Source organism: Toxotes jaculatrix, chromosome 2 (genome assembly GCF_017976425.1).
Source record: "Toxotes jaculatrix isolate fToxJac2 chromosome 2, fToxJac2.pri, whole genome shotgun sequence".
NCBI classification, from domain to species: domain Eukaryota; kingdom Metazoa; phylum Chordata; class Actinopteri; family Toxotidae; genus Toxotes; species Toxotes jaculatrix.
In genome coordinates, this window is record NC_054395.1 from 20,408,027 (window position 1) to 20,417,879 (window position 9,853).

Below are 9,853 nucleotides of genomic sequence, written 5' to 3' on the forward strand. Positions count from 1 at the left end.
GCGAGCAAACAAACACAGGGACAAAGAGACACAGGCTGCATGCGACTCACGTTGTTTGATGTCCAGGCCAATTTCTTTCATGGAGATGAAGCATCCTAATCCTACAACGTCCGGCTGCACTTGTCACTGTGATGGTCATCTTGTTCCCTTGGTTAACAAAATTCTTAATCTCCTCTCTCCAGATAGTTTCTCAGACAGTTTCGCAGACAGTTTCGCTGTTAAAATCAGCAACGCTGGAAAACAAACAAATTCTCCCGGTTCCTCGTGGCGCCAAAGAAGGCCTTTACCTGCCGACATTTTTACGTCAATCGTAAACGCGGAAACAAACCGAAAAGTGAGGGGGACGTAAGAAGGACTACAAAATAGTAAACGTCTGTTGTTAGCACATAGTGCAAAGTAAAGAAGTCGCTTACATTTACTCAAATGCTGTTCTTTTAATATTAACTTTGGCTACTTGCACTTTACTTTTTTTCTAATTTTAATCTCTGCTTCTGCTTCATTGCATTTGAGAAAGAAATTTGGCACTTTTTATTCCACATTTATTTGACTATTGCAGTTACTATTTACTTTCCACAATACAGTTTTACATGAAAATAATAATAGTACTAATAATAATAATAAAATTTCTCAGGTGATTTTATTTAATTGAGTTCTCAAAAAGAACATGATTTACAGCAGAACTTTTTCCTCTTTCTTCTCCCTTTAATAAGTTATCGGATTTATCTTGTGACCCCTAGATTGTGAACCACCTGGCTATGCTACTAAGCTTATTTAGAATTGCCAGAACTAGCTCCATCTCAACCTGCTACAGCAGTAAAGTGCTGCTAATGCATTTTACTTGTCATGGAGCATTTTTTCAATGTGGTATTGGTAGTTTAACTGAAGTAAAGAATCTGAGCAATGAGAATATGTGACAAGAAAAATTACTGAATCTGTTTTTTGTTGTTGTTGTTGTTGTTTTTTTTGTTTGTTTGTTTGTTTGTTTGTTTTTTGTTAAAATGAGTGTCAAAGTTTCTTGGGGTAGTGAGGGAGTCCAGGATTGACTTGGTCCCTGAGAGAAAAAGCTATTTCCTTTTTTCCGGGGGTAGAAGGTCTGTGTTGCCACGGTAACTTGCTTGTTCTCAAAAATCCCCTCTCCATATCCTCATCCATAAAAATCAGGTCACTGGGATGCAACCGCTCGCAGGTGTCATCTCCTTCTTTCCAAAGCATCTGGCAAAAAAAAATAAAACTGCACAATTGTAAGTTTACAGTCTTGTAAAGTTTACTTTTGTCCAGCAGGGAGTGTTTCATGTGTCCTTGTATCATGACACACAGGTGAATTATAAAAGACAAGGGCCATGACCTCAATTCAGTCTCAAATGCCTGTTTTTTAGTAGCAGGATGATGGCGGTTATGATTTATTACTAATGTGCACTTCAATGTACGCCACATGACAGTAAAAGAATACACTAGCTGCAGAGGTGGATTCCTGATTTATTGTACTGAAAAAGAACAGCTTCATCTCAATAATGTCAGTTGTGAATATGACCATGAGGGTATGTGACACTGCGGCCGTCAGAGGAAGAACAAATGTCTCTTACGCTCTGTTCCTCAGTGTTCAGTCTGATTGCATTTTCCTTTATCCCTCGTTCTGTCACTCTTCATATTACTCTCCTCACCACCTCTGCCTCCCACGGACTCAAATAGCTCTGCTGTTATGTACACCATAGCACTTTGTCATCCTGTTAATTTGTTGATGATGCAAATTCTAAGGTTACTTTACCTCTCTGGATGCTTGTCAGAGGACATTTTAAATATTCAACTGGGACACTGTTCTGGGAAATTGCACATATGTCTTAATTTATTTACATTTCAGTAATGGTACATATTTACGCACACATCCTGCTTTATGCTGTGGAAGTGAAGGTTGGCATGCAATCCCCAGCATTGTGAAACAGTATCACAGGGGTAATGAAAGTTTAACATGTATTGTAAATGTGTATATGCGTGATTACAAGTTTGTGCGCAACCACATAGGGAGCTGCTGAAAATGTGTTGCTTTATTTATGTACAACCATGTACGCTTTGCAGCTCACAGATAGGGGCCACTGACCTTAGGAACAACTATGCATGCCAATAATGGACAAAACTGCTGCCAAATCAATGCCTTACATGTCGCACTCTATGCTCACAGAAGGACACAATAAGAGAATTACAGTGGAGGCTGGAGATTAGGTGGGAGCAGAACTTCAAAATAGAGGACTGATTAATGGTTTCTGTCTGCCTTTATTGTTGAGATCTGAGTATGTGTACAATTTCTCCACACCATTTTGTTTGTATTTCCATGCAAGCCAGAGTTTCTCAAAGGAGGTGTCAGGAACCCTTAAGACGGTTGATGATAGAGATGTATTCATATTTTTTATCTATTGTGAATTGGAAACTGGATCATTTATTTATAATCCCCCCTGGAGTTCTTCCAGTATTCCCAGTGATGCCAAAATAGAATACAAATATGTGGCACTGAAATGTAACGTAACGCAATGGGCCACAAAAGTTTCAGAAAAGATTTAAAACCTCTGGGACATTTTCATAATTTTGCACTGCTTGTTTCAGATGAGCTAGTGTGAGTGTGTGGTCTTAATTAAACAACACAACACACAATGTAAATGGAGGAAATAGTCATAGCCATAGCATTATTTCATATTAGTGATGTAAATGCAAAACATTCATTTGTTTAACTGCAAGGTAGTGCACTGTCAACGTACTTACATAGCCTCCTGAGACCCAGAGTCTAATATTCCTTCTTGTTTTAGCTCTGATTTTGGTCTACACCAGGGGTGGCCAACCAGTCAGAGACCAAGAGCCACATTTTTTACTGTGTTACCGCAGAGTAAGAGAGAGAGAGAGAGAGAGAGAGAGAGAAAGAGAGAGAGAGATTTGATTGGCAATTAAGCCAATTTAGCAGATTTCCTTATTTTTTTGGCAACTCAGTTTTCTTTTTTTCTTCCACAAGCAAAAGGCAGTGCAAAGCAAAGTAAAGAAAATGTGCTTTGTGGTTTAACCAACCACAACGGACAAAGATGTCTTTTGTGCATTTCTGATGCTTAATTAATTATGCAGACCTCACCCCAGGGCTTCTGAGAACCACAATGGAGCCTGCTCGTATATTATTCTGCCACTCAAAGTGAATTTGCTTATACGTTAATGCTGGTGCCTGCTGTTCTGTCGGTGCTGGGGAGTGAATGAGCAGCAGCCTGCCTAGTTAACTTCTTCCTGAAGGCTAATGTGGCTTACAATGTTTCTGTTAACTCAGCTCTGTGTGCTGCATTTTGTGATGATAATCAACTAGGTGGACGGAAGAATTCCAGCTGCAGAAGCAGCATGGGATAAGTCCATGTATCAATATCACTATCAGTAAATACCTTACACCACCTTAAGTGACATACTCTGAACATTGTTTTTAGCCATGTCGGTGGCATGGCCCTGGCTCTGAAGGTCAGCTGGTCCACAACTTCGGTCCAGACAATCCCCAGATTGTCTCCCCCAGACAATGAATTCTAACTTTGGTGATCCCATGACTTTCATGTCACACTGGGGTCTGTGTTTTTACTTCTAGCAATGGAATGTAGTACAAATCAAGGGTGCCCAAGGAACGAATGATTTTGGTCATCCCCTGACCTTTCTTCTAGAGCCATCAGTGGGTCACTTGTCCAAAGAAATTTTTCAACTCCTAGATGGATTGGCACAAAATTTGGTTTAAACATTTACAGTGCCCTGAGGATGAATTCTTAATGACTTCGGTGATCCCCTGAGGTTCAGGGGATCAAAAAATGTCAAGAGGTTGACATTTGTAGTTTTAAGTGAATTGACATCAATTTTGGCACATACATTCATGTTCCTGTCACAGTAAAACTGTAATAACTTTGGTGATCCTATTGCTACTATTGGCTGTATGTCCAAATGTCTCCAACACTAATGATATTCCCATCAGCCTCAGCTGTACTTTGTGCTTATTAAGTAGCATATGCATGCCAACACGCCACATTCAAATGTTGAACATGGTAAACTTTAAACCTGCTAAGGGGGAATACCCCTGCAGTGCATTTCTTCTTGCATTTAAATACAGTCCATGACACGAAATACCAGCAAAAACAAAAGTTATGGATAGTTTTAGTGATTTAGGGGGGTGGGTAAGATAGCACTGTTTCAATCCGGTGCACAATACACAGGGAGAAGCTAATGATATTCCAGCTGGAGGGATGTCCAATAAAATGCCATTGTGGTTAGCCACCACAAGCCTCTTAATCCTATCATCTAATTACCACCAAAATGTTAACCATCAGTCTGTACTGTGCATTATTGATTGCTCTCATTGCCACCATTGACTTTATGCCTCTTTCTGCTGAGTGGTCAATTCAGCCCACTCACATCCACTCCATGTTCTTTCTCTACAGTGTCCATCAGTTTATCAAGTGGACACATACATATACATGAATACGTGTAAACACGCTCACAGTTCCACACATTACAGGCTGTAAGGTGTATTGGAAAAGTGGCTGGCTGACAGAGCAAACACATTCACGAATCTGTCACCTCCAAGCCCAGGGCGTTCACACTCTCCCTCAGTAGTCTTCTCACAGTTTGTGAGAGACTCCTCTTATAATAATACAATACATGTGCGTAACATTATATACATTTGTCCAATTTACAACTGAACTTTTGGTTCAGTGCAGAATTTGTCACACAACTTACAATAAATCTTTTGATAAGAACATAAAGTGAAAAGGGCAAGTACCAGCTAAAAAAGCTTTGGCAGTGTGTCAGTTGTTGTCTGTTAGCTAAATGATGCTTGTCAGTTTGACCCATGGGTACATAGTATCCTCCACCTCATCCCGTCTGTTTGAAGTTGCCAAAACCAGGGGACAGATGATGGCTTAGCACCGGTTATTAGTTACTTTTAGCAAGTTTTTTACAATATCAACAAAATGCCTCAAAGTTGAAATGGTCTGGGAAAACAATTTAAATATTCATGAAAATTTCTTTATAAAATTTCTTTAGAACAAAATTACAAGGTACCAGAAACCTTTTACTAGATAGCTTTTCATTTATCTAGTTTTCAACTCTACCTTCTTGGATAGAGGAGCACTTAGCCGCTAAAGGGTCAAACATTTCCTTCTGACCGAAAACATTTGGACTCGTCAAGTTTCAAATAACTGTTCTGCTGTGTCTGCTAAATGTATGAACAAGCAACTGTGCTATGCTGCCCCCTAATTGTTTGAAGTATGAATTCAACAGTTGGTCAATTCCTACACATTTCCCCTTTAAAGATCTCTACATCTCTGTGTGGGCTGAAGCCTGAGTATACATTTTCTGAAAATATCTAATGCATATATGATGGATTTAAATGTGAATTAATGTAAAAAAAACATAACAACACACATAATTTGATATTTTCAATTACACTCTATGTACAATGACAGTGAGTGTCAAAATGTTGTATAAATCAGGCTATGTATAATATAAGAACAAGCCCCTCAATAAAAACCTTGAGAATATCGATAGGAATAAAAAATAAAACTGGAGACTCTGATAAATGTAAGTTATACTGAATTGGAGATTTCTGACTGAGGGTATATTCAGTGAACTCAGTTTTAAAGATATATATTGTTGAATTTCACACATTTTTTATTGGAAACTACTATTTATGATATTATGGATTATACAAAGGAAATTATCATGTTTGGATCTGATAATATTGTGCAGGAGAGAGAGAACTTTACAACTAAACATGGTGCAGACAATTATCATGGGACTGTATGCTGCATAAGAATTCTTACTTTTGGTGAATTCAGGAGAAATCTACAGATGCAAATAGACAAATTGCAGTAAATAAACACCTAAATGTTTATTTTAGTTCATTATAAGATGTGTGACAATGTTTGTTTTTCTACTTTGGACTTGAAAAATCTTTTTCCAGTAAAAATTTGTTTGACATTTTTATGCTTCAAATATTATGTTGTGACACAACCAGTGTGTCTTTGGAAAAATGTTTAAAAAATTTTTTTAAATCTCCTTTGTTTATTATTGCAAAAGTCATTCCCAGCTGATGCCCCAAAATGTCTCTTAAGATACTGACAGCATCATTAATATCAATAAATTATAGGTACTTTCACTTTACTTCACTATGTTTATACAACATGAATAAGTATTATTTGCTGAACTGAGATGACCAAAAGGAATCCAATGTCAAATAACTCACTTCAGACAAATGAGCTAGGTAACATTGTTCAGATAACTTCACCTTAACTTTTTGATAGATAACCTCACTCTGAGCCTGCTTCTCAGAAAAGATCCTGGTTCTAAATACACAGAACACACTATTCTCGGAAAATGCTCTATGAATGTCCAACAGCTCATTCTTGGAAAGTAATTCACAGTCACAAAAAGTGGACAACATCAACAAAGGAGTTTGCTTTTCCCAAAGGAGAACAGAAGAAGAATGGATGGATGGATGGATGGATGGATGGATGGATACACATACTAGATTATGGTTTAAATTGTTCATTTTTTATTTAAAAGATTAGAGATTTCTGTAATTATATACTGTGTAATGAAGAGACATGCATCACTGTTTCTTCATGTGTACAGCAGGTTTAGAATAGATTATAGATTAGTTGAAATTACAGACATATGATTGCAAATGTATGATACAGTGTTATAAATCAACTGTATACACAACAGTTATGAATGCTTTATAAGGAGGAGTTATTGTTGTTAACAACAACATTAATAAACACTTAAAAATTAGATTTTGCAGTAGAGTTCTGTGGGTTTAAGCAAAGTTTAAAAAAGCAGAAGCTTTTTTGTTTTTGTTCAAGAATCTGCATTTTCATTAATGTTTTAAACAAGCAGATACAGGCTTCTGGCTAAGTGAATTCCCAGGATTGTTCCACTGATATAAACACAAAGGACTCCAGATGGATAGCTCCTCTTATTAGAATGAGGTTTCGTTATGAATTTCCCTGACACCAGCTTTCTGAATTAGTCAGGCAGCTTCATGTTACAGTCAGCAAAACAGCTTCAAACAACTCCCCAAACAAGACATTGTATTGAAATCCTCCTGTGGCTCGAGAAGACGATGTGGCTGTCGACAGTATACTACTAAAAAAAATCTGACCTGAAGTCAGTTCCCATGGCAACCCAAATCAGAAGAAGTAAAGTCTTTTACATCCCTAGACTCCGCTGCCTGCTAGATTTATAACCGCCTGCGTCTGTCTGCAGAAATGCAGGCAGCACAGGGGTCACTTAGGCACAGACAGACCAGTCAGATATGCATCTACTCAAGTGCTACGTGCCTGGTATCAAATGACTACTGATATCATGAGCTTTATGTTTACAAGATTGTCTGCCCACTCACATTTTCAGACAGAGACACATGGTTCTGTGGGCTCCTGCTTCTTTTTCTTTAATTTTTGGAAGTGCAAGGAAAAGCAATTTAGTCCTTATAAAGGTCACGTTAATTCAGTTACAGTAAGATGTTTAGTTGCTGTAATTCACACATAATGAGTGATGTCAAACAAACTGGTAATTCACTCTCATTATCATGCTCAAGATGTTACCACTTTTATTCTTATAATGCTTAATTACAAGTTTAGTTACAGTAAGAACTGGTGTCACAACTCACTTCTGTAATTGGTGTGAGCTGAAGTGTCAGAGACTCCAATGTTGTCAGGGCTATTTTTATTTGTTGATACACTTCTCACACTAACTACTTATCAAGATATATAATACAGTTTAATTTCAGATTTTGTTCTATTGCAGATTAGTTGAACGCAAATGTAATTTCTTGGAGAGATGGTTGTGTAAGCATGTCTATTCTGTCTGTAAGTACAACACATAAAGAAATATGAAAGACAACAAATATGAAAGAAAACAACAGACTAAAGGGAAAGTAATCAGCTGCCAGTTGATTACAGTTACTTGATGTACTATAGCTCAATACAATGTAGAGATAAAATGTAACGTTTTCTCTAAAGGATAAGTTTAGATATTTGTATGCTAATATGAAGCTACCCCAAGCAACCACTTAGCATAGGTAACTTAAAAAACACAAGTGTGCATTTGTGAACTTTAAAGGTGCCAGTAGGTGGATTCTGTGTTAGGGCTAAGGTAACTGGCTGCATGTGGTAACTTCATGTTTACAGTACTGATTTAAACTAAGTATTAATCTTCACATTTGACTCTTGATCATAAAGTAAATCACAATTTTATTTCCCAAAATGTCAAACTATTCCTTTAATAAACTTCCCTTGTGGCTGAGTCAGATTTGGGGGTGACAATCCATTATTAGCACACTACCTCAAGCAAATATTCTAACTTCAGCTGTCTAAATTTCAAATGTCTTCTCTGCTTTAGCTGACATTCAATTAATTAATCAGTTAAGCGCCGACCATTTTCACTGACTGAAACAGAGAACTCATGAGAACAATTGGAAATGGAGTATTTCAAAGAGTCAGTGGCTGAAGAAGAGAGATTAAAACATGAAAACAAAGACATGGCAAAGAGAATAAATAAACGGCACAAGAGGGCATGTGACTGAGCTTTGATTGACCAAACAGAGGGAGCCAACAGTCAAACCATGACAACATATATTAAAGTTTGAAGTTTACTTTTCGATTGAATGTTTTCAGGTCATCCCATCACACCGTCAATCTCTGTATGTGCTTTTTTTTAGCTGAAGCTAAAGTATATTAATGTGTGGTAGTTCTCTGCTGACCATCCAAGTTCCCCTGCTGGCTTTCACAGCAGGAGACCCGGAGTAGTCAGACAGCTGGATCATGTAGTGCTTTTCCCTTCCCCAGTCTACACGCTGCCAACAAAACACACACGATTTTGAAAGGCGGAGGCGCAGAACTACTACAATAAGCTTCCACAGTTTGTGTAGGATGACAAATAGTAAGTCAAATTAATTCTCACCTTTAAGGATGAAGATTGATGATCCACAGAGGGCACTGAGTTCAGGTGTACAGGTGTACAGGTGTTCACTTCAACTGATCAATAACTTCAGATTTCACAGGGGTGTTTCCCTGTGATTCAGGGCATGTTAATACATACATGTATATAATCAGAAGCTGTCAGCATGCCAGAGTTAACTATTAATTCATCACCTGTGCAAACAAGGATGATAATTACATTCTCTGATTCATTCTACCAACATACTTCATGTGCTATTTGTATGGAGACTGGATTCACTCATCACATGATAATTGTTTCCTTCAGATTTAAGAGATTTGGCTCAGGTGAAGGACAGTGGACATATTATAGTTTATGATTTGGGGACTGGAAGATTTTCAAGAGCTGCTAATATCCCTAAAACACCATAAAATGTCTTTACTGCTGAGAGGCTCTTGGCATGGATGAGCCTGTGTTACATCAGAGACAGAAAAAATATCTGCTCTGTGTTACTGGAACACAGGGAAGACAACCAAGCAAAGAAAATGAGGATGATAACAAAAAACAGAAATGGTATGACGTAACCCAGAATAGTACAATATCAGTGCAACATGGCAAATGAGAGGGTGTTCTGAGAAAATCTGGAAATATGTGTGTGCAAAAAAAAAAAAAAAAATAAATAAAAATGAATAAATAAATAAAAAAATATGTTTGCTGTCAATAGATGTTCATCTTCTTAGAAACTTCAGATAGGGGAACTTTTGGGGAAAATGTTTAGCTGTTCAAAGTGTATGTGTATTTTTATGAATAAACTTGTAAGAAAGTGCAGACACATTAAAAGTGAATGAAGGTTGAGCTGATCGGTTCAACTTTGACAGAGTGAATTCTAATTCACTCTTTTGCCCCTGATATACTTTTG